This window comes from Zea mays, chromosome 8 (genome assembly GCF_902167145.1).
Source record: "Zea mays cultivar B73 chromosome 8, Zm-B73-REFERENCE-NAM-5.0, whole genome shotgun sequence".
Taxonomy (NCBI): domain Eukaryota; kingdom Viridiplantae; phylum Streptophyta; class Magnoliopsida; order Poales; family Poaceae; genus Zea; species Zea mays.
This window is the reverse complement of record NC_050103.1, coordinates 36,815,182-36,839,233: the sequence shown is the minus strand read 5'-3', so window position 1 is coordinate 36,839,233 and position 24,052 is coordinate 36,815,182. Positions and strand designations below refer to the sequence as shown.

Sequence of the window (24,052 nt, the reverse complement as noted above, 5' to 3'; positions counted from 1 at the left end):
AAAATATTACTGTTTCTGCAAAATATCCTGAGCTCCACGTATTCCATGCATTATATCTGATTTCCCCATTCCGCGGGTGAAGGTGGGCTGCTGAGTACGTTTGTACTCACCCTTGCTTATTTGTTATTTTTCAGAAAAAGTAGATCGGGTAAGAGTTACGACTGTTCCCAACCTTGCCTATGGCTATTGGACCGCTGATTTGCTTCGCTGCGTATATTGGGCTGCTTCAGCCTCACTCTGATGATATGTCCCGAGTTGTGGACCAACTCTTAAAGTTGATCGCCACCTTTATAGGTTTGTCTCGTTTAAGCAGATCTAGAATCATCTGATGTATAAATGTGTTTACTAACCTCCTGGGACTAGTAATTATGTCACATTTGAGTCCCAGAGGATCTGGGGCGCTTCAGCGCAGTGTAAGTTTTCTGCTCAAAAGTCGTTCCAAAAGGAATGCAGAGCCAAATACCGCCGAAATACAAGGCGAAGAAGTTCAAAAGACATTCCTAAGGGGATACAGAACTTATACCGCCGAAATAGAAGGCGAAGAAGATCAAAAGATGTTCCTAAGGGGATTCAGAACTTACACCGAAAAATAAGTGGTGAAGCCGAAAAATAAACGGCAAAGAGATTCCGATCGTTCCTAAGGGGACGCAGAGATTGTGTGTTTCAGTGTGGGTGTGTGTCTTCGGCATTAGCATCATTTTTTGCATCATATCATCACATCATCCCGCATAGCATCACATCATACATCATATCGCACCAATGACACGAATTGAATACGAAGTCGATCTTCGGAGAATGCTATGAAAATGTGCTAAGGCACAAAGTAAGCTGAGAAATACAGTTTCATTAGCTCTGTTGCAAAAGAAGGGATCCCTTGTTTACGAAGCATGGATATTTTTACGAAGCATGGATATTTTTACGAAGCTTGGATATTTTCACGAAGCATGGTTCTTTTTCTTTACGAAGCATGAAAAGAAGGGAAGGTGTTTTTTTCGCCGAAGGCTCAAAAATGGTATGTACATAAAGTTTCATGCACCGCAAAGAAGTGAATTACAAACAATTTACATATTAGATTCAAAGATATACACATCAAATATTACAGTCTTGTTACAACAAAGCTACATTGACCATCTAAAAATGTTTTTACAATAAGAGCTAGTCTTCTTTCAGGATCTTCTCCGCAATTTCATTTAGCAATTTATTGACGACTTCGTCAACAATAGATTCAGCCATATTAATGATCTCCAGTGCTTCCTTTGTTTCTGGATCGGCCAGGGGATCGGACGGTTCCAGTGGCGGAGATAATTCAGCTACAGTGGAAAAATCAATCAGTCTGAAGCCACAAAAACAAATTCCGAAGCTGAACATCAAAAGATATTACCTATACATTTTTTGCGCTCTGCAGCTTCTTCAGCTCGCCTTGATTCTGCTCAGGCGTCATGGATGTCTTTTTCACTTTTCTTCATAATTTCATGAGCCATCTCTCGGCCACCATTCACCCAGACATCATTATAGAATTTTCCGCCCATCAAGGTTGCTTCAGCTGAAGGATCCTTCGTGACATCTGCGGAGAAGGCAGCTTCGTCCTGGGCCATGGTCTTGATGTGATCGCATCCCGCATTCTCCAAGATAGTTGAAATCCCACGCGCACCGGAAAATGCACAGATATCCCCGCGATCACTTAAAATTTCTTCGAAGCTCTCGGCCTCCCCACTTATCCATTCGATAACACCTTCAGGGTCGCCTCGTATGAAGTTTTCTTCGGTAGAATAGGCGCCCACGTTGGCGAAGCTAGCTTTTATTTTTTCCATGCAGCCCAAGGATTTTTCAAAGCATCTTTCCTTGGATGCGCGAAGTAGCATCTTTCCTTGGATGCGCGAAGTTCTTCAACAGTTTTCTCTAAATGGTTTTTCCAATATTCGCTGATCTCTCGGTTAGCTTCTGTGAGTGCGCATTTTCTTTGGCTTCTGCCAACTACTTCTGTAGGTCTTCAATTTCAGTTTTTTGGGCTTTGGACTGGGCTTTGAAGTTTGCTTCATCTTCTTTGACTTTGTTAACCAGAGAGTATAAGATTTTGTCTTTTTTGAGACCTTCGTTTCTCAGTTCAATTACCTCTGAACTAAGGTTGTTCAGGGCCATTGTATAGCCTTCATCCTCTATATTATTTTGTGCCCTAAGGGCATTACTAAGAATCAAGCCCTGCAAGTGGCGGAAAGAATAAGTATGACAAATAAAATACCTCATTTTTCGAATTTAGAGTCAGTTTTTATACCTTTATGCTATTGTATACTAGGATGTCAGCAAGTTCGTCCTTCAACAAAATCGAAAGACCATCTTCTAGCTTCGGGAATCCGATGCTTTTACCTATCTTTCGGCAAACGGATATTTCTTTGTTATCCGGGAGATAGTACAAAAAGTCTTCTTCGCCATTGCCATTGAACACTAACGCCCCCTTCGGATATTTCAACTTTTGGGCATAGTGTTGCGCTTCTAACATTTCTTCTTGGGATAATACCTTCCTCCAAGCATGACGAATAATGTAGTCAATATTTTTGTTCGATGCTTTGGGACCAGGAGCTTCGATTTTTTCAATTGCAATCTGCTCTGTCGATTTCTCCTCAGGGTCAGCACGTTCCATTTTGGTGGGCACTGAAGGCCCAGCTTCGCCTTCAGCCTGAATTGTTGTGGCTTCGACTTCCACATGTTTAGTGTAACGCGGCCGGTGGGCACATGTTCTGTGTAAGCGGAACAATTTCTTTTGTTTCGGCAGCCGAGGAGGCCCCTTCGCCAAAATCAGGTATCACGGTCGTTTCAATGTAACGCGGCCGGTGAGTCAGAACCTTCATCTTCTTGCCCTTCGGCTTAGCTGTGATGGCCAAAGCGGCAACCTTTCCAGAAGTAGCAATTTTTATTTTTACCCCCTGTCCCGCAGCGAGTAGCGGTAGTCGGGGTATACGAAGTCGATGGCGTCAAAAACTCTGTTTAGTCTTTTCTTTCCCCGACCTCCGAAGGCTACGAACAAAGCATTATCTTGTGCCTTGGAATATGCCACAAGTAACTCGTCGCTAGTAGCTTCAATCACTTTAGCCAGTCATCATTTGGTTCATCAAACTTATCCCCAAATCTGAAGGTATACTTCAGTCGGACCAAACCACCTTCGCTAGAGTCAGTAATGGTCTCCTTCGGTATTTCCCAGCTGTCTACAACCGGCCATACCCTGAAGGCTATATGTTCTTGGATTAAATCTCTTGTCCTAATAAAGGAGCAAATAGTGCTGAAGGCCCTCTGACACGCTTCAACTGTCTCATCAATTTCTATCTTCGGCCTTCGAAGGCCGAAGCAGGACCAAATGGGCCGCATAATGACTTCCTTAATGTCTTCCCTCGCTTTCAAAACCATTCTTCCATCCAAGCTCCAGGCCATCTCTTCCGAAATGTTGGCACCGAGTGGCTTGCGTTGGGGCGGGCGATAAATCCATAACAACTGAAGTTGTTGTGGTACTGTTCTTTACCCATGGCCTTCGTCTCATATAGAAATTCGTGCATACTATAGAAGCACTTTGCGCTTGGCTCTAGCCCTTGACTCCTTACTGCCCAGACAAAAATCCCCATTCTTATTATAGCTTTGGGAGTAATCTGATGGAGGAAGATCTGGTAGGTTTTCAACACTTCAACTACAAACTTGCTCAAAGGGAACCGAAGCCTAGCCTTCAAGAAGCTTCGGTAAATTACAACTTTGTTTTCTTCAGGGGTAGGGACGTTGTTGTCTCCACCGGCCCTCACAATAGACATGTCCCGAAAGTACCTTCCTCTCATGTTCTCAAGATGACTTTGTTTGATGGTCGATTTTTCGAAGATTGAATGACTTGGCCGCCAGGGCCGATCCTCAGAATCTTCGTCCCCACTTTCCACATCATAGCTATCGCTGTCACCCGTATCTTCAGATAAACCTTCCAGTATCTCTTTAGTATTTTCTCTGTGTTTGTTTTCGCCATTGACTTAACAAATCCAGCAATATAAGGATCTACAGCCTTCTTCTCCTCAAACAGCTTCGCCTCGTCAGTCAGCTTCGTCTCCGCAACAACCTTTTTTCTGAGACATTTTTTCTCCAGACATGGTGAAAATGCGTTTTTTTTCTAAACCGAAGCTCAGAAGGCTTAAAAATCTAGCAAGCGCTAGTGAGCAAGAGCTAAAAGCTTGAGAAATTAATGCAAATGGCAGGAACAGCGTATCAAATGTAGCTGGTATGAGTTCCTATTTATATGCCTAGAGCACTGCAAATTGGAGGGCCCTGTCTGTCATTGATTGTTGCTATTCTAGCAAAGGGAAGGTGTTTTTTTGGACCTTCGGCTTAAAGCCTTCGTTCATGTCGCAGTCTGAATTCATTATCCTAACAAATTAATACTGCGAGGGGCTACTATTGGGGGCCTTCGCCTTCCGAAGGTCCTCAAAAGCATGATTTAACAATGTTTTCCAAGTGTAACATATGAACAGGTACTTTCGGACTCGGGTTAAAATCTTATACGATGTGAAAAGCATGGGCGAGACGAAGGCTGGTGTTGCTCCGAAGCTACGCGCAAGAAAGCTTCGGCGCAATGGCGGAAAAAGGAACCAACTTAAAGAGGAAAAGGCTATCTAGTCCCCGTTGGATTGTCCATAAGTCAATAGTAAATATGAAGGACATGAATGTAAATTTACACAGGCTGCGCCCTGTGCCTATAAATAGATGAACAGTACCCATGTACTGTTCACGCTGACTTGTATTCATTTGTGTGTCACGCCTAAACTTTTACCTTCTGTCAAGCCGAAGATACAAATGTAATTCAATATGGCACCCCATGCACTTCATATGCCTAAGTCTAAAATCAGTTGAATGGGGTCAACTTTGGTACTCCATATCTCAGAATTTTTGAGGATTTTGCTCTTGGTCAACATAGCGAACTTGTAGAGCTATGTTAGGAGTATAAGTTTTGTTAAGTGACTAAGCATTGGTATTGCACAGAAATTGGAATTAAAAGGACTTAAAATCGGGCTGATAGTCAGTCCTTGAACTGAATATTGGCTAGCAATGAAGTTAGGTGAACTTTGAGATCAGAATTGACCATGATCTACTGATTGTTTGACCATGATTACTATAGCAAGATTAGAGCTGGAGAATAGATCAACAACTTTGTTACAAGAAGGTTAACAAATTATTACTTAAAAATTTGAGATCAAGACCCTAAAACTTGCTCTGTCAGCCACCTGAATCAAGTTCCCATGGTACAGTGACCTGACGAAGATCGCCAGATTTAGTGTATCGCCGCCGGTGATCCCGCATCGTGATCGTCACTGCCATTGCGATTCGTGCTCAGTGAAGTGCAGATAATTGCTCGGGGTAAGAAATATCGCATTGGGGATGTGCTCGGGACACTGTTTCGCCCTGGCCGTCGTACCCCCTTGCCTTACGGTCGGTCCAGATTACCTCGCCGGAGTTGGCCGCCTGCCGATTGGGTGCCACGTGCCTAGGTGCTCTACCACGTCGCAGTAACTCGCCTTAACGTGTCCGTTAATTGCCAGTGACCTTGCCACGGTAACAGCCACAGTCACCCGCGCCAGTGACTCAGTCCCTCTCTCCGGCCGCCGCGCGTCTTCTCAAAATTAGCTGCCACCGCCTATGGAACCTATAAATTGCCGCCCCAGTGAGCTCCGCTAAGTAGTTGTGCACCAAGTGAACCAGCCCTCACCTCAAATCGTCCCCCATAGCTCCCCAATTTGGGATTTCCCCCAAATCTGTCAAGAACACCGCAGTGTGTGAGCTCGCCGTGGCCCGCTCTCCACAGGTCCGATCACACCCTCCTCGCTCTTGTTTCAGCTCTCTTGTGTGCTCTTTATGCTTCTCGACCCAGCCAATTGAGCTACAACACGTAGGATCACCGGGAACACCTCGGATTATCCTCGGTATGCGCCATCACCGTGGACAGAGAGTTCTCGACCTGGAATTGTGCAATTAGTTGAGGGATTCTTGTCGCCGGGGTTAGAATTAGGGGTCGAGCAAAGGAGCCTAGTCGTTGTGTTTTCCAGCCAGGGTAAGCTCATCGGAGCCACTGCTCTGCCGTCCACGGTCGAGGACCTCAATTCGCGAAGGAATAGAAAGTGAGGGGCCTCATCGCAAATGTCAGTGACACATAGAAATAGTGCGCAGGACTATTAACCAGTTTTTCAAATGGCCAGGGTCCTCTATGCAAACCTGGCAACGCAGGCGTGTTTCGCCTATCGTGGGCCGGCTCGGGCTAGATTGAGCTCGTTACTGTTTATGTTTTCTCTTTTTCTTTTTCTGCCAGACTTAGCAAATTCATAAGAAATCATAGAAAAATAATAAAAATATGAGACCATTTTTTTGGACTCCTAAATTTCTCTAGTATTTAATAAATAATAGTTCCAAGATTTTTAGTCCAAACTAGGAATTATGTAGTATTTAAGAAGGCCAAAACCTAGTCTCTTGGAATTTTAGAAATTATTTAATAACTCCAAAAATCACCAAACTTTTTGGATAAACCTAATATGATATTTAGATCCCATGAGTGAAGTTTGACTTGCTTTGGACATTGTTTGATGCCTAAACCAAAAACCCTAGCTCCTTAAGGTAAAACTGTCTAACCCTACTAGGGTATTGACCTAGAAGACCTTAGTTTTCCTCGTGCAACGTGAAGGAAAGTTGTATTCAAGATACAACTTGATGTATCTTTTCTATTATTGCATTTTCATAAGCATTACATGAGCATTCATCAATATATATGGTTATGTATAGAGAACGAGGAAGAAATAACTGTTGAAGAAGAGGAGACTGCTCCATCAACAGAAAATCCACCTGCCTGGAACTGTTTTTACTTTGACATCTGCGGAACAGAGCCCGACTCTCCTACAACACAAGGCAAGCCCCGGTGCATTTGCCACCTCCTTGTTGTTTTAAACTCTTTATCACTTGAATGATGCATTAGGTGATAGGAGTTGGGTGTTAAACCAATTGCTGCATTTCCTTCCTTGGAACTGTTTACCATTCCTTGATTACCTGTTTTATTAAAAGGTTTTCTGATGCTTAGTTCTGCTTTAGAAAAACAAATGTTTTGTTTTAAAACAAAAGGTAATACTTCACAGTGGATGGGATGTTTTCAAAAAATAAAACTTGATGGTGGATCCATCATGGCCGTGATGGGTTCAACATCGTAAAAGATGTACCTCTGCCAAGTACCAAACTTTGGCTTTGAAATGATAAAGCTGAGACCGGATGGGTGACTTGCACGAGAAGAGAGTCTCGGTGTAGTGTCTCCGTCTGAGTCGATTAAGGACCGTCTCGATGTAGGCTTGCTGATCGAGGACCTTTTAACTAGTCACATGCCTCATCATGGGTAAGCTTTGCCTCGGGCAGACTAATACCAGAAAGGCCAACACGCAATGGGAGTGGTCGTGGCAAGAGGCTGGACAGTGGTGTATCTGTGCTCTCGGTTGGCGTGAACCCGGTCTGGTCTTAAGAAACCAGGTGGCGAGTAGACATATGCAAGGGTTAAGTGCTACATATGTCGTGTGATTTGAGATCCCCAGCTGGGTATTAATTGATTCGGATCGCCGTTACTTCTCAGACATGAAGACTTGGTCACTACCCTACACGTAGCATTCTAGTGAACAGAAAGGGCTTGATAAAAGGATGGCTAGTATAGGCCAAGTGCTTGAACTAGGGTAGAAAGAACTCTAGTGACAGGTAATGACTTAACTTGCTAATAAAACTGGATTTTTAAGGATCCACTATTAGTAAGCATTTTTGCAAACAGAGCCTTGATTCTTGGTTAAGCCTTACCTTGACTCCCTTAAGCCAGCATATCCTTGAGAGTCTTTTCTTTTGATGGGTAAGACTTGCGAAAGTACACTCCGTACTCAGGGTTTTCGAACCCATGTTGTTGTAGGTAAGGAAACAGAAGACTTTTGCTGTTTTTGCAATAAGGTGGTGCCCAAAGAAGAACCTCAACAGTGAAGTCGCGGGAGGATGTTGGCTTCCCATTTGGAAAACAATATACCTTTATGCGGGAGGGGTTTTGCCTCCCAAGTCTGTAATATTATTACTCTATGCACTCTTATAACATGGTAATGTAATAATAACAGTCTCTTTAGATTTTGATGAATGTAAATTAAGTTATTGTAATTCGCTTCCGCTTATTCGTTCCTCCGATGTGTTGTAATATCTGTGTGACGGGTGAAACGCTCTTGGGCGAGGAAATAAGGATATAGATACCGAACTTGTCGAGTGATTATGTGCATCTACAGGGTTGTCCAAGGTCCGTTGGACAAGGACAACTGTAGGTGGGCCTAATAACTTGGGAGGTTCCATCACAGACCGATATACCTTTTGATCTACTGAATTACCTCCTATGTCGAGGTCAAGATGTCCATATGTGTCTTGATGGGTTTAGCATTCTTCATTCCAAATTTCTTCAAAATATCTTGAGTGTACTTTTTTTGGCTAATGAAGGTACCAACCTTTAGTTTCTTGATTTGAAATCCTAAAAAACATCAACCCCGTGTCATAGACATCTCAAATTTCTTGACCATTATCCTACTAAATTCTTCACAAGACGAGCAGATAGTAGATCCAAAGATAATGTCATCAACATAATTTTGGCAAATAAATGGATAATTGTCCACCATCTTAGTGAAAAGCGTCGGATCAATTTTTCCAACTTAAATTTTATTCTCAATTAGAAAATCTCTCAGACATTCATATCATGCTCTAGGTGCTTGGTTAAGCCCATAGAGCGCTCTATTGAATTTGTAAACATTGTTAGGAAACTTATCATCTTTGATGCCAGGAGATTGCTCAACGTAGTTTTCTTTCTAGATTGGTCCATTGAAGAATGCTCTTGACGTCCATTTGATATAGCTTAAAATGATGGTAAGTGGTATAGGCCAATAATATACGAATTGACTAAAGCCTAGTTACAGGTGCAAAGGTTTCATCAAAATACAATCCTCCGACTTGTGAGTACCCTTTGGCCACAAGCCATGCTTTGTTCCTTGCCACCACACCATGTTCATCTTGCTTGTTGTGAAAGACCCATTTGATTCCTACAACATTTTGGTTACGACATGATACTAAGTTCCAAGCCTTATTTCTTTTAAAGTTGTTGAGCTCTTCTTCCATCACCACCACCAAATTTAGATTCTTTAATGCATCTTCCACCTTGAAAGGCTAAAGAGAAGATAGAAAAGAGTAATTTTCACAAAAAATTGTAATTCTAGAGCTAGTTACTCCTTTATGAATGTCTTCAAGGATCATGTACACCGGATGATCTCTTTGAATGGTTTTGTGAGCTCTTGGGTGTGGTAGTTGATTTCTTGTTGGTTGAATATCTTCTAGCTCCTCCTTATCTTGATATTTTCATCTCCCCCTTGATGTGTGATATCTTCTTGATTTTCTTAATATCCATCTTGAGTTGGGATGATGCTTGAATGGATGATGGTTGATCTTGACTTGAACTTGACTCTTGTGGATACACATCCATAATGGACATGTTCTTTGGTGTAACACATGGAGCCTCTGCATAATCTAACTCATCAAGATCAACTTGCTCCACTTGGGAGCCATTAATCTCATCAAACACAACGTCACAAGAAACTTCAACACACCTGGTGTATTTGTCGAGGACTCTATATATATGCCCTTGTATTTGAATCATAACCGAGTAAAAACCTTCTGCGACTTTAATAGCAAATTTAGAATTTGTACCCATTTTGACCAAAATAAAGCATTTGCTCCCACAGACTCTAAAATAAGAAACATTGGGTTTATTGCCGGTTACGAGTTCATATGCGTTTTCTTGAGAAGTCAGTGAAGATACAATCGGTTCATGGTGTGACATGTCATATTGACCGCTTCTACCCATAACCGATTCGATGTCTTGTATTCTTCAAGCATGGTCCTAGGTGCGGAAACCACTGAGAGCCCAAGCAAGCGCAACCCACACAAGCAAGGTAGGCGAGGGCTAAACGCAATCGGTGTGGTGGTCCTTGCGGGGTCTTAGTGACCCGTGAGATTGAAAAAAGCACTCAACCGGTCTAAGTGACCGATTGAAAGAGGGAAAGGGTTGAAATAGACCCGGCCTTTGTGGCCTCCCCAATGGGGAGTAGGTTCTTTGGAACCGAACCTTGGGAAAAAATCGTCGTGTCCATTGTGTTGATCTTCACTATTTGATTTGTTTCTTCACTCTCCCCTCTCACTAGAAGTTCTCTTGCTCACATTGTTTTGAATTGCTCACAAAGTTATCCACATTGATTGAGTAGCTCATAGCAAGAAGAACTAACTTCCACACTCCGAATTAACTATTATTTATTTCTAACCCTAACTCCAGGTGAAGTGCGTGTTCAAAGTCTATAATTTTCAGGTTTCACCTATTCACACCCCCCTCTAAGAGACTTTCAATTGGTATTAGAGCCTGGTACTTTATTAGAGTCTAACAACTCGAAGTGATGTCGAGAGAACACGCCAAAAGGGAGATAGTCATCGGGGAAAAGCCTAGATCTTCAGGAAAGAAGAACAAAGAAAGGACACCATCGAAGGAGGCCGACGACAAGCAAAAGGAGCACAAGGAGGAATATGTCGGCTCCATCAAGTCACATAGGAAGGGTGACAAGAAGAAAAAGAAGATGAAGAAGGTGGTCTACTACGATACCGATTCTTCCTCACCTTGTACCTCCGGCGCCAAGTCCACATCTTCGAAGCGCTAGTAGCGTAAGAAGTATAGTAAGATGCATCTTTGCTATCCTCGCATTCCTAAACGTGCTCCTTTACTTTCTGTACGCCTAGACAAACCACCATATTTTGATGGTGAAGATTATTGTATGTGGAATGATAAAATGAGGCACCATCTAATCTCACTCCACGAAAGTATTTGAGATATTGTTGAATTTGGAGTGCATGCACCATAAGTGGGCGACGAGGACTACGACTCCGATGAGGCCACCCAAATAAGACACTTCAACTCCCAAGCCACCTCTATACTCCTCGCTTCCTTGTGTCGAGAGGATTACAACAAGGTGCAAGGGTTGAAGAGTGCCAAAGAAATTTGGGAAATCCTCAAGACGACGCATGAAGGGGACAAGGTGACCAAAATCACCAAGCGCGAAACGATCGAGGGAGAACTCGGTCGATTCGTCCTCAACAAAGGAGAGGAGCCACAAGCAATGTACAACCGGCTCAAGACGATGGTCAACCAAGTCCACAACCTCGGGAGCACCAAGTGGGATGACCATGAAATGGTCAAGGTTATTCTAAGATCTCTTGTCTTTCGTAATCCCACTCAAGTGCAACTAATCCGTGAAGATCCTAGATATAAACAGATGTCTGCCAAGGAAGTGATCGACAAGTTTATGAGCTTTGAACTTATGATCAAAGACTCCAAATATATTGTCAACTTAGAGCAAGGTGCCACCTCCACACCCAAGGTGCAACCTGTTGCATTCAAAGCAACGGAAGAAAAGAAGGAAGAGTCTACACCAACAAGTAGACTACAAACCGACGCCTCCAAGCTTGACAATGAGGAAATGGCTCTTATCATCAAGAGCTTCCGGTAAATCCTCAAACAAAGGAAAGGGAAGGACTACAAACCTCGTTCCAAGAGGGTTTGCTACAGGTGTGTTAAGTCCAGTCATTTTATCGCTAAATGTCCATATACAAGTGATAGTGACAGGGACGATGACAAGAAAGGGAAGAAGAAGATGGAAAAGAAAAGATACTACAATAAGAAGAAGGGTGGCGAGGCACACATGGGGCGGGAATGGGACTCCAACGAGAGCTCTAGGGACTCCGACGATGATGAGGACGCCGCCAACATCGCCGTCAACAAAGGCCTTCTCTTCCCAAACATCGGCCACAAATGCCTCATGGCTAAGGACAGCAAAAAGAAGAAAGTACAATCTAGAGATACCTCCAAATATACTACTTCTAGTGATGAGGGTACCTCTAGTGATAATGAAGATGATTTGACTTCTCTTTTTGCAAACCTTACCAAAGATCAAAAGAAGAAAATTAATGAATTGATAGAAACCATTAACAATAAGGATGGTATCTTGGAATGCCAAGAGGACTTGCTTGTTAAGGAAAATAAAAAATTTGTTAAGCTAAAAGATGCTTATGCTCTTGAAGTTGAAAATCCCAAAACTTGACTAAAGAGCTAGATGTATGCAATGATTCAGTCTCTTGTCTTAGAACTAAAAATGCTAGTTTAATTGCTAAGATTGAAGAATTGAATGCTTGCAATGTCTCTACATCTACTGTTGTGCATGTCACTATTTGCACTAGATGTAGAGATATTAATGTTGATGCTATGCATGATCACCTTGCTATGATTAAGGAACAAAATGATCACATAGCTAAATTAAATGCTAAAATTGCCGAGCATGAGCTAGAGAATAAAAAATTTAAATTTGCTCGTAGTATGCTCTATAATGGGAGATGCCCTAGCATTAAGGATGGCATTGGTTTCCAACTAGGAAGCCAAAGCAACATCAAACTTAATACCCCTAGAAACAAGCTTTCTCATTTTGTCAAGGGCAAGGCTCCCATGGTTCAGGATAGGGAAGGCTACATTTTATACCTTGAAAACTATCATGAGCATAAGATTAGAAAAATTAATGCTAGAAAATCTCATTTTGTTTCTTATCATGCTTATATGTATAGTAATGAAGCTTCTAGCTCTAGGCATACAACTCATATCAAAATGCCTAAAAAGAAGATTGCTAATGCATCAAATGAACATAGCATTTCATTCAAGACTTTTGATACATCATTTGTGCTTACTAACAAATCAGGCAAGGTAGTTGCCAAATATGTTGGGGGCAAACACAAGAGTCCTAAGACTTGTGTTTGGGTACCCAAGGTACTTGTTTCTAATGTGAAAGGACCCAAGACCATTTGGTTACCTAAGAACAAGGCCTAAATTTGTTTTGTAGGTTTATGCATCCGACGGGACAAGTTGGATAATCGATATCGGGTGCACAAACCACATGACAGGGGAGAAAAGGATGTTCTACTCATATGAGAAAAATAATGGTCCCCAAAGAGCAATCACATTTGGGGATGGAAATCAATGTTTGGTCAAAGGATTGGGTAAAATTGCTATATCTCCTGACTATTCCATTTCTAATGTTTTTCTTGTAGATTCTTTATATTACAACTTGCTTTCTGTTTTCCAATTATGTAAAATGGGCTACAACTGTTTATTTACTGATATTGGTGTTATCGTCTTTAAAAGAAGTGATGATTCAATAGCTTTTAAGGGAGTGTTAGATGGTCAGCTATACTTAGTTGATTTCAGTAATAACAATGCTGAACTAGACACTTGCTTAATTGCTAAGACTAACATGGGCTAGCTCTGGCATCGCCGACTTGCTCATGTTAGAATGAAGAATCTTCACAAGTTTATAAAGGAGGAGCACATTTTAGGACTAACCAATGTTCATTTTGAGAAAGACATGATTTGTAGTGCATGTCAAGCAGGGAAGCAGGTTGGAGCTCATCATCCACACAAGGATATTATGACGACCAAGAGGCTGCTTGAGCTACTCCACATGGATCTATTCGGTCCGATTGCCTACATAAGCATCGGTGGGAGTAAGTATTGTCTTGTAATTGTGGATGGTTATTCTTGCTTCACTTAGGTGTTCTTTTTGCAGGAAAAATCTCAAACCCAAGAGACCTTAAAGAGATTCTTGAGACGGGCTCAAAATGAGTTCGGATTGAGAATCAAGAAGATTACAAGTGACAATGGAATGGAGTTCAAGAACTCTCAAATTGAAGGATTTCTTGAGGAGGAGGGCATCAAGCATGAGTTCTCTTCTCCCTACACACCTCAACAAAATGGTATTGGGGAGAGAAAAAATAGAATTCTCTTGGATATGGCGAGGACCATGCTTGATGAGTACAAGACATCGGATCGGTTTTGGGCGGAGGCGATTAACACCGCCTGCTACTCCGTCAATCGTCTCTACCTTCACCGAATCCTCAAGAAAACATCATATGAACTCCTCATCGGTAAAAAGCCTAATGTTTCTTATTTTAGAGTTTTTGGGAGTAAATGCTTTTTTCTTATTAAGAGATGAAGAAATTCTAAATTTGCTCCTAAAGCAGTAGAAGGCTTTTTACTTGGTTATGACTCAAACACAATGGCATATAGAGTCTTCAACAAGTCCACTGGATTAGTTGAATCTTCTTGTGACATTGTGTTTGATGAGACTAATGGCTCCCAAGTGGAGCAAGTTGATCTTGATGAATTAGATGATGAAGAGGCTCCGTGCGTCGCACTGAGGAACATGTCCATTGGAGATGTGTGTCCAAAAGAATCGGAAGAGCCTTCACAAGCACAAGATCAACCATCATCTTCCATTCAGGCATCTCCACCAACTCAAGATGAGGAAATGGCTCAAGAGGAAGAGGATCAAGATCAAGACGATGAGCCACCTCAAGAGAAGGACATTGATCGAGTGGGAGATGCAAATGATCAAGACAAGAAAGATGATCAAGAAATTCAGGATCAAAGACCACTGCACTCAAAAGTTCACCAAGCAATTCAAAGAGATCACCCCGTCAACTCCATTCTTGGTGACATCCACAAGGGGGTAACCACTAGATCTCGAGTTGCTCATTTTTGTGAACATTACTATTTTATGTCTTTTATTGAGCCATACAGGATAGAGGATGCACTTAGAGATCCCGACTGGGTGGTGGCAATACAAGAGGAGCTCAACAACTTCATGGGGAATGAGGTATGGCATTTAGTTACACGTCCTAACCAAAATGTTGTAGGTACCAAGTGGGTATTCCGCAACAAACAATATGAGCATGGTGTGGTGACTAGGAACAAAGCCCTACTTGTTGCCAAGGGATATTCACAAGTCAAAGGTTTGGATTTTGATGAAACCTATGCACCCGTAGTTAGGCTTGAGTCAATTCGAATATTACTTGCCTATGCTACTTACCATGGTTTTAAGTTATATCAAATGGACGTGAAAAGTGCCTTCCTCAATGGCCCTATCAAGGAAGAGGTATATGTTGAGCAACCTCCCGGTTTTGAAGATAGTGAGTATCCCTCTCATGTTTATAAGCTCTCAAAGGCGCTTTACAGGCTCAAACAATCCCCAAGAGCATGGTATGAATGCCTAAGAGACTTTCTTCTCACTAACGTTTTAAAGTCGGTAAAGCTGACCCTACTATATTCACTAAAAGAATTGATAAAGACTTGTTTATATGCCAAATTTTTGTTGATGATATTATTTTTGGGTCTACTAACAAGTCATCATGTGAAGAGTTTAGTAGGATTATGATACAGAAATTTGAGATGTCTATGATGGGGGAGTTGATGTATTTTCTTGGATTCCGAATCAAGCAACTCCAAAAGGGCACCTTCATTTGCCAAACTAAGTTCATTCAAGATATTCTCAAGAAGTTTGGAATGAAGAATGCCAAACCCATCGAGACTTCCATGGGAACAAATGGGCATCTCAACCTCGACACAGGAGGTAAATCTGTAGATCAAAAGGTATACCGGTCGATGATAGGTTATTTACTCTATTTATGTGCTTCACGACCGGATATTATGCTTTTTGTATGCATGTGTACAAGGTTCCAGGCAAATCCTAAGGAAATTCACCTTAGGGCCGTGAAAAGAATCATGAGATATTTAGTTTACACACCTAAGTTTGGGCTATGGTACCCCAAGGGATTTACCTTTGATCTAATTGGGTATTCCGATGTTGATTATGCTAGATGTAAAATTGACAGGAAGAGCACATCAGAGACTTGTCAGTTTCTGGGGAGATCTCTGGTGTCTTGGGCTTCAAAGAAACAAAACTCTGTAGCTCTATCCACCGCCGAGGCCGAGTATATTGTTGCAGAACATTGTTGTGCACAATTACTCTAGATGAGGCAAACCCTTAGAGACTATGGTTACAAGTTGAGCAAAGTCCCTCTCCTATGTGATAATGAGAGTGCAATTCGCATGGTGGATAATCCCATTAAACACAACCGCACTAAGCACATAGACATCTGGTATCACTTTTTGAGAGATCACCAACAAAAGGAGGATATCGAAATTGCCTATGTTAGCACCCACAACCAATTAGTCGATATCTTAACCAAGCCCTTAGATGAAAAGACTTTTAGCAAGCTTAGGAATAAACTAAACATCCTAGATTCTCGAAACTTTGATTGAAATCTTGCACACATTGCGCGTTTTATACCTTTAATCATGTTATATCTCTTTCATTTGGTAATGTGCTTCCAAGTGTATTACTATCCTTAGTCTTAGATTAAAAGAAAAATGGAGTAATCGACAAAGGAAAGACTTCCACTACGACTCTGTCAGTATCATCTATCCTTTGCCCTACTCATGTATTTACATTCCTGTCATTCTTGTAAAAGGCCTCTAGTTTTCTTCGTTTTTGGCGCTTAATGCCAAAAGGGGGAGAAATTAATAGGCCCAAAGCAAAAGGACCGCACCACCACCTTGTTTTCTAAAACCTTTTTCAAAAAGGGGGAGAAATTATTCAAAAAGGGAAAAATAAATAGGCATTTGCAAAAACACTCTTCTTCAGGGGGAGCTTTTATTTAGCTAAAGGAAAAGCATTTGAAACAGGGGGAGAATTTTCAAAACTTGGAAATACTTTTAGAAATCATATTTTTATACCATTGGCTAATTGCAAAAGATTTTAAAAAGACTTTTCCAAAAGATTTGCAAAAAAACAAGCTATGTGGTGCAAATGTGGTCCAAAATGGTAAATATATCAAAACAACCATATATGCTTAGAAATGCTTTCACATCAAAGTAACTTATGCACATCTGTCAAATGCAAACTAGTTACATTTCCACACTTTGTATTTGCTTTGGTTTGTGTTGGCGTCAATCACCAAAAAGGGGGAGATTGAAAGGGAAATGGCCTCAACATTTTCTATAATCGATTTTGGTGTTTGACGTCCATCACAAACCATATGGACTAACTAGTTTGCCTAGTTGATATTTTCTCAGGTGCATAAAAGTTCACATACACATACAAAGAAAATGACCTTGGGGCAATTCTACAAGTTTAGAGCAAACAAAACTTGTTGTAGCCAGTGGCGCACCGGACAGTGTCCGGTGCCCTGGCTGGAGCACCTCGCGAACTAACTACTCTCGGGTTTTCTCAGCGCTCGTCCACTAAAAATCACCGGACTATCCGGTGTGCCACTGGACTGTCCGGTGAGACAACAAGCAACGGTCAACTTCACCCAACGGTCGACTGTGCGACTGCGCGCAGTCTGTAGCGACAGAAGTCAGAAGACAGTATGCGATGACAGGTCGCACCGAACTGTCCGGTGCAACAAAAGGACAGACGAATTCAACGGTCAACCGCTCCAAACCCCAACGATCGGCAGACGTGGCACGCACCGGACAGTGAACAGTGTTGTGTCTGGTGCACCACCGGACTGTCCGGTGTGCCCATCGACAGAGAATTCAGCCAACAACTAGAATAGTGGTTGGGGCTATAAATACCCCTCAACCACCACCATTCAAGCCATCCAAGCATCCCACTCTCTCATTCAATATAAGAGTAAAGAATACACTCTAAAGACACAATCAAAGCCTTCAATCCTCTCCAAGTTCCAAAATCAAGTCAAGTGATCAAGAGTGTTTAGTGACTTGAGAGAGGGTGACTTGTGTTTCTTTTGTTGCTCTTGTTGCTTGGTTTCTTTCTTCGTCTCTCTCTAATCCTTCCAAGTGATTTGTAAAGCTAGCAAAAGACACCTAATTGTGTGGTGATCCTTGCGGGGTCTTAGTGACCCGTGGGATTGAGAAGAAGCACTCAACCGGTCTAAGTAACCGATTGAGAGAGGGAAAGGGTTGAAATGGACCCAGCCTTTGTGGCCTCCCCAACGGAGAGTATGTTCTTTGGAACCAAACCTCGAGAAACAAATCGTCATGTCCATTTGTGTTGATCTTCACTATTTAGTGATTTGTTTCTTTTCTCTCCCCTCTCGCTAGAAGTTCTTTTGCTCACATTGTTTTGAGTTGCTCACAAAGTTATCCACGTTAATTGAACAACTCATAGCAAGAAGAACTAACTTCCACACTCTGACTTAACTATTTTTTATTTCTAACCCTAACCCCGGGTGAAGTGTGTGTTCAAAGTTTATAATTTTCAGGTTTCATTTATTCACCCCCCTCTAAGCGACTTTGAGGTGGTTGTGCCTAGGGGAGAGAGGGAGGGAAGAAGAGATGTTTAGCTTAATACCATGTTGAAAGAAGAAAACCCAAACCTAATTAGGGTAGGCACGTGTATATATATAGCACCGGTACTTTGGCTAGGCCAAAGTACATTACATCAGTAACACACAGTAATCTAGCATTATCGATTAAACTAGTGAAAGCATTAGCACAAAAACGCTATTGCATGACATAACTCGAATTTCGAGGCATTTCCACCTTAACATAATGTGTACTAGAACATCAGGCGCGCCTCTAAAGACTAAAAATATTTTTACTTCAACAAATACGCTATACATAGCTATATGAGTAGCATTGGTCTAGCTAACCTCTATATAATTAAGTAAAATATATTTCAGTCATAACATGCATGTTTCATAGCTAAATTATGAAATAATCACATACTATGTAAAATCTTTAAAATGTTGATAATGTTGCCTATGGCAACTACAACCCTTGTGGCACTCACTAACCATATATTACACTTTACGATTAGAATTTGTGAATACCAAACAGTTAGTTGGTAGCAAACTGATTCAGATGAGCATGTAAATGCACTACAATAATGTTCATGACATCAATGAGAAAGAAAGAAGATTGTGTAATTTTAAGACAAGGCCCAAAATGACAAGGGATCGACACAGATGCAAGTTTCTCAAACTGGCATGTTGCATCAGGACACCGAAATTTTGTTCACATCTACAGCAACACGTCAAGTTGTACAAATGTATGAACTTATGTAAAAGAAAAATAGTAGATGGCTTTCCACATTGTTATAGAAACACTGAAACAACAAGACCGTACTCTCAAAAAGGCCCATTACTGAATGTGCCATCGAAACGAAAGCAAGCTGGAAAATATAAATGTATTTTGGCTGCTTCACATGAATAAGAATACAGCTTCAGTGAGAGAATAAGAAATCACCTAAGTCCTTTCTGGCACACTAGTATTATATCTGTATCTTTTGAAAACTTCTCAACCTGCTGTACAAAGTTCATGCCAATTTCATCTACAATCTGTCTCAATCACCCTGCTAGGATCAGAACAAGCTAGTTCAACTACACCAGCCACCTATGCAACAATCATGCGAGTTTAGCTGACTAAACAATCTTCGGTTAGTAATCTTTATTCACGAACACATGCAGAAGACCTATGTATCTTTGTATTAAAGAGAAATCAATTAGTAATCTAAGGAAAGGGAAAAAAATCTAGAAAAAAAGACTATTTTTTAATGCAAAATCCAACACGATGTGCAAGGGTCAAGACCCGGTTTAGAGTAAGGGTTTTCATTTTCTGCTACCTAATCTTCAGGCTGAGCATTCCACAGTCATACAAAAACACAGTAGCTCAACATTTCGAAATTGGCAAAACACCATACAATCCAATGTTGCATTTACACGAAAAAACTAAAAAAAAACATTCCTGCAATACTGCATTTTCGAGCTGAGAGTAACTTCAGGAAAAATTTGCACTGCAAACAAAACGAGCAGGGTTACAAACGGGTGAAGGAACCTCATCAGGGCCTCCACTGCCTCCTGATGGCAGCCTGCAGCTCTGCAATTACCAGGCAAGAAGCTATGGTGTCACAACCTAAGGTGCAGCCATTGATTCTGTCCTGAACATCAAAAACACAACCGCCATCGCTTCGCTGCGCATATCACAGTAAGCAAATTTCTATTCCATACAACAAGGGAAGCTTGTTTCTAACTGTGGGAGTCAAATATTACCATGTAGAAACTCACAGCTATGAAGTTCGGGATTCTATTTCCTGGTGCAGCTTAACAAGCCTGGGCCATTTGTGGTAGCCCAGAATTCTCTTTACATGCTTTGTTCTACATAGGAATCGTGGGGAAGTAATTTTGCAGAAATAGAGATGCAGGCCTTGAGTTCAGTGGGTGTGATTCCTTCCTGTTTGGACAAGAACCAGGCACAATCCCTGGATCTCTAGCTGCCAAGATTATGAGAAATGAAACATGAATTTGGATACAGAAGAAACTCTTGTGTTTGTCTTTGGTGTAAGGTAGGAAGCAAAGTCAATTGTGGATGCATTATAGTTGAGTAATAGTTAGTTACCAGGGTAATTACCAATTCATTTTTCATATGGCAATTATAGATGGCAACAGGCCACTGAGGCATAATCTAGCCTCTTTGTTAGGATTGCAAATTATAACCTTGATGCTTGTCTTGCACTAAATAAAGTCATAAACCAAACTCCTGGTGTCGACCAATTTACAGCTATTTTTAGCCAAACTTTATCATGTGAAGTTTGTGGAAGGACACGACTTAATTTATTCTCTTCTCTAGCCATAAGATATCTTGCTGGAGTGTTGACGCCTAGGTCACCCAGCTGGCACCTGGCCACGCTGTGGCGCCGTGATAACCTTGGTCACATAAACAAGCTGAAATCCATACCAACATGAGACCACATCAGGAAGAAATGAGAGTAAAACTATTTTTGCACATATCTGTCTAAATATAGAAAGCAACAACTTATGAAAAAAGTAATCAATTAATGGTTCTTTCAAATATACCCTTATCAAGAAAAGAATGCGAAACTGAAGGTCTTTCAAATATACTCTTATCATTAAATAGTGAAGAATATGCCACCGGCAAATTTCCTGTGACAAGAGCTATGTCCAAAGTCTACCACTTTGGCTGCACCACGTGCTTGAAGGTCAGGGTTAGCAAAACTGTTGCGAGATCGTATGGATGTGTCTGAATTGAACAAACAGCAGAACCACAGGAAAAATACCGATAAGCATCACATCTTTTAGAACTTGGAATTCCACCACCGCTAGTTATCTTCAACAAAGCACCTCTGCCATATACATCAGGAACCACAAATGGTGGGAGAGGAAAGCAATCCAAAGAAACTAATGTATCTGGCACTGCAAGTACCATGTATCACAGTAACTCTGCTATAACAGAAGAAACTGAAGGCCTTTTTGGACTATCAACAACAGAAGCATCATTGAGACGTTTCATCATTAGCTCCACAAACATGCACACATATGTTTGTCAGAGAGTAATGGTGTCATCCAGACCAAGCATAATAGGCAAGAGAACCTCTAAAACATCAGCTGAATCTCTCTCCTCAACAAAGAAGATAAATAGATCAATAATTTCAATAGATGAATAGGAACTGAAACATAATCTTCACATCGATTGAATTCTCGAACAGGAAGTACCTAGAGTTGGTTAAATAGACACTCTGTTGACGCCGATTTGGTGCCAAACACTAGAATGAACCACCTGGTGGTACTCTCTGCGGGAACGCAGACAGACCGCGATGTAGGACCAATCGGTCCACGACCTCACTGCAGTAGCAGCTCCTTCTCTACGTGCTTCCAAACGGTCCGCCTTGAGGCCCATACGGTCCGCGATGGCGCAGAGTCTTCTTTTTCGCAGAAACTAGATCTCGCCAGCTGAGAGGGACCCCGTCGGGGAGGAGAGATCCTATGGTTGCCTTGAGGTCGGCAGGCCACCCAAGACGTCTCTAGACGATGTCAAGCCAAAGTGAGGTGAAGAAATAGGTTGATTGAAGACTAATACTAGGGCTAGATTACTCCTACACCTAATGCATGAAAAGAACAAGGTAAATAAGATAAATGTGGTAAATTGGTTTGATTGGATCAATTGTGGTTGTGTCAATCGGTCGTACCCCTTCATTTACATAAGGAGGGAGGTCTGGACCCGTTCCAAGTCGGTTCCCAAACAAATCCCGCGGAGTTTGCTAACAAAAACCGCAAGAAATCAGGAACCCTAACTGATTTTGTTCCCGCGCGAACCATCCGCGCCGCCACAGCGAATCGTCCGGGCACTAGGGTTAGACGATCTGCCTGTTTTGGTGCTCAACACATGCCCCTGCCTTTTGGTGGTGATGGGCGAACTAAAGCACCTATACTACCAGCACCCTTCGAGAGACAACAGACCTCACATGTCATTTTGCCACCGACTCCTTCAACCAGTAGGATAATCATTTAATAAGATTTTAATGCATAAAGGTCGTTTAGGATTGCATCTTTCTCGGCCATGGCTATTTGATTAGTTGGTCAACTAGGTATATGTTCGTGTGTTGCTACGGATTCAATATGATAAAATACATTGATATGCAAAAAAACACTAATTGTTATACTATACTTTTGTTAGCATCACTAAAAGTCGATGTTTACATAAATCTCTACTACTTATTAAGGCTGCAAGGTATTCCCTGTTCTGCCATTCTCATACCTTGTTCTGTCTTTCTCATTCCTCATCCTCGCACAGCCCACACTCATTCACATTCCCCCGCACAGCCCACGCCTAGCTAAAATTGAAAAACGCACATGGACGCAAGGGGATTCAAACCCACGCCCCCTCAGGCCAATGCGGGCAGTAGCTACCGCTACACCACATGTGTGTTTCTGTCTACATCTATGACAGGAAAAACATATACTACATCTCTCCTCAAGCCCACATGCTACACTTGTACAATGCGCAGTAGTAAATAAGTATCACTAAGATTCTTGAATTATATTTTTGGATGGAGGGAGTAGTATTTAAAAAAGACCTTGCATGCAATTTCTTTTGTTTAAATAATGTTTTCAACTTAAATTCCTTTTTTTGTATGTGTGGCATTTATTTTCTGTAATATTTTTTTCATAGATCTAACTTGTGAGACATTTTCATAAACCAACGCCAAGGATGAATCCATGTTTCTTACTTGGAAATCCCGAACAAACACCACTAGCAGGAGGCGCTCGCGTTGGCGTCGCTCATCAACGACGAGAAAAAGCTTGGCGACTACCAGTTCAACCTCTGGAAGAAGTCCTACGTGCCCGCATACACCACTGTGGACGACAAGCTCCGGCGCAGCCGCCGCTTGGACGCGGTCCAGAGCGGCTGCACCACGTTGTCCATCGTCAAGCAGGGGGACCTCATGGTCGTCGTCAACGTCGGTGACTCCCGGGTTGTTCTAGGCACCACATCCGACAACGGCACCATCACGCCGTCTAGCTCATCGTCCACTTGAAGCCCAACCTGTCACGTAAGTCGCTACTGACCAGCCATGAATTCTTGTGCGCTGGGACGACCGCCGTTGCTGACGTTGTATGAGTGTCCTCGAACATGATGTATGTAGAGGAGTAGCGCATCCGGTGGTGCAACGGCCAAGTGTACTACCTCGCTGATGAGCCCGGGGTGCACCTCGTCTGGCAGCCCAGCCAAGAGTCGTCTAGACTCGCCATGTCCCGCGCGTTCGACAACTACTATATCAAGGGTTGTGGCATCATCTCGACGCCGGAGGTGACGCAGAGGAGGACCGGCAGCAATGACCAGTTCGTCATCCTCGCCACCGTCGGGGTACTTTTGTGCCGACCTGCCTTTAATTCTCTTCGCACACACACTTGGCTTTTTGTTTAAGCAAGCGCGTATGGTGGTGCGTGCCTGATGACTGATGATGTACGAGGGAACTTCTTCCGGCAGGTGTGGGACGTGCTCCCCAACGACAAGACCATGCAAATCGTGGCATATATTGAAGTCTGCATGGTACTGATGGTTGCAATGTAGTGGTGAAACAGCTAGATTAAAATAACAAAATTTATGTATGGCCAGAATCACAAATGGATTATGAAACATTTTCTCATAACAATATAACACACATTTTGTATATAAGTTATCGTGGTATTATATGTTCCTGTTGCAACGCACGGGCACTCACATAGTTAAAATATATATAAGATTGTACATGTGCTTTGTTATTGATAAAAAACAATGATTAAAATGTAGTGAATATTAATCAACATCTCAAAA

At 42.0% G+C, this 24,052-nt stretch overlaps 1 pseudogene; it reads left to right on the top strand.

Moving 5' to 3' along the window:
- The window catches only part of LOC109941739 (probable protein phosphatase 2C 48), a 55,225-nt pseudogene extending 31,416 nt beyond the window's left edge, over positions 1-23,809 (top strand).
- The last annotated feature ends 243 nt before the right edge of the window (positions 23,810-24,052 follow it).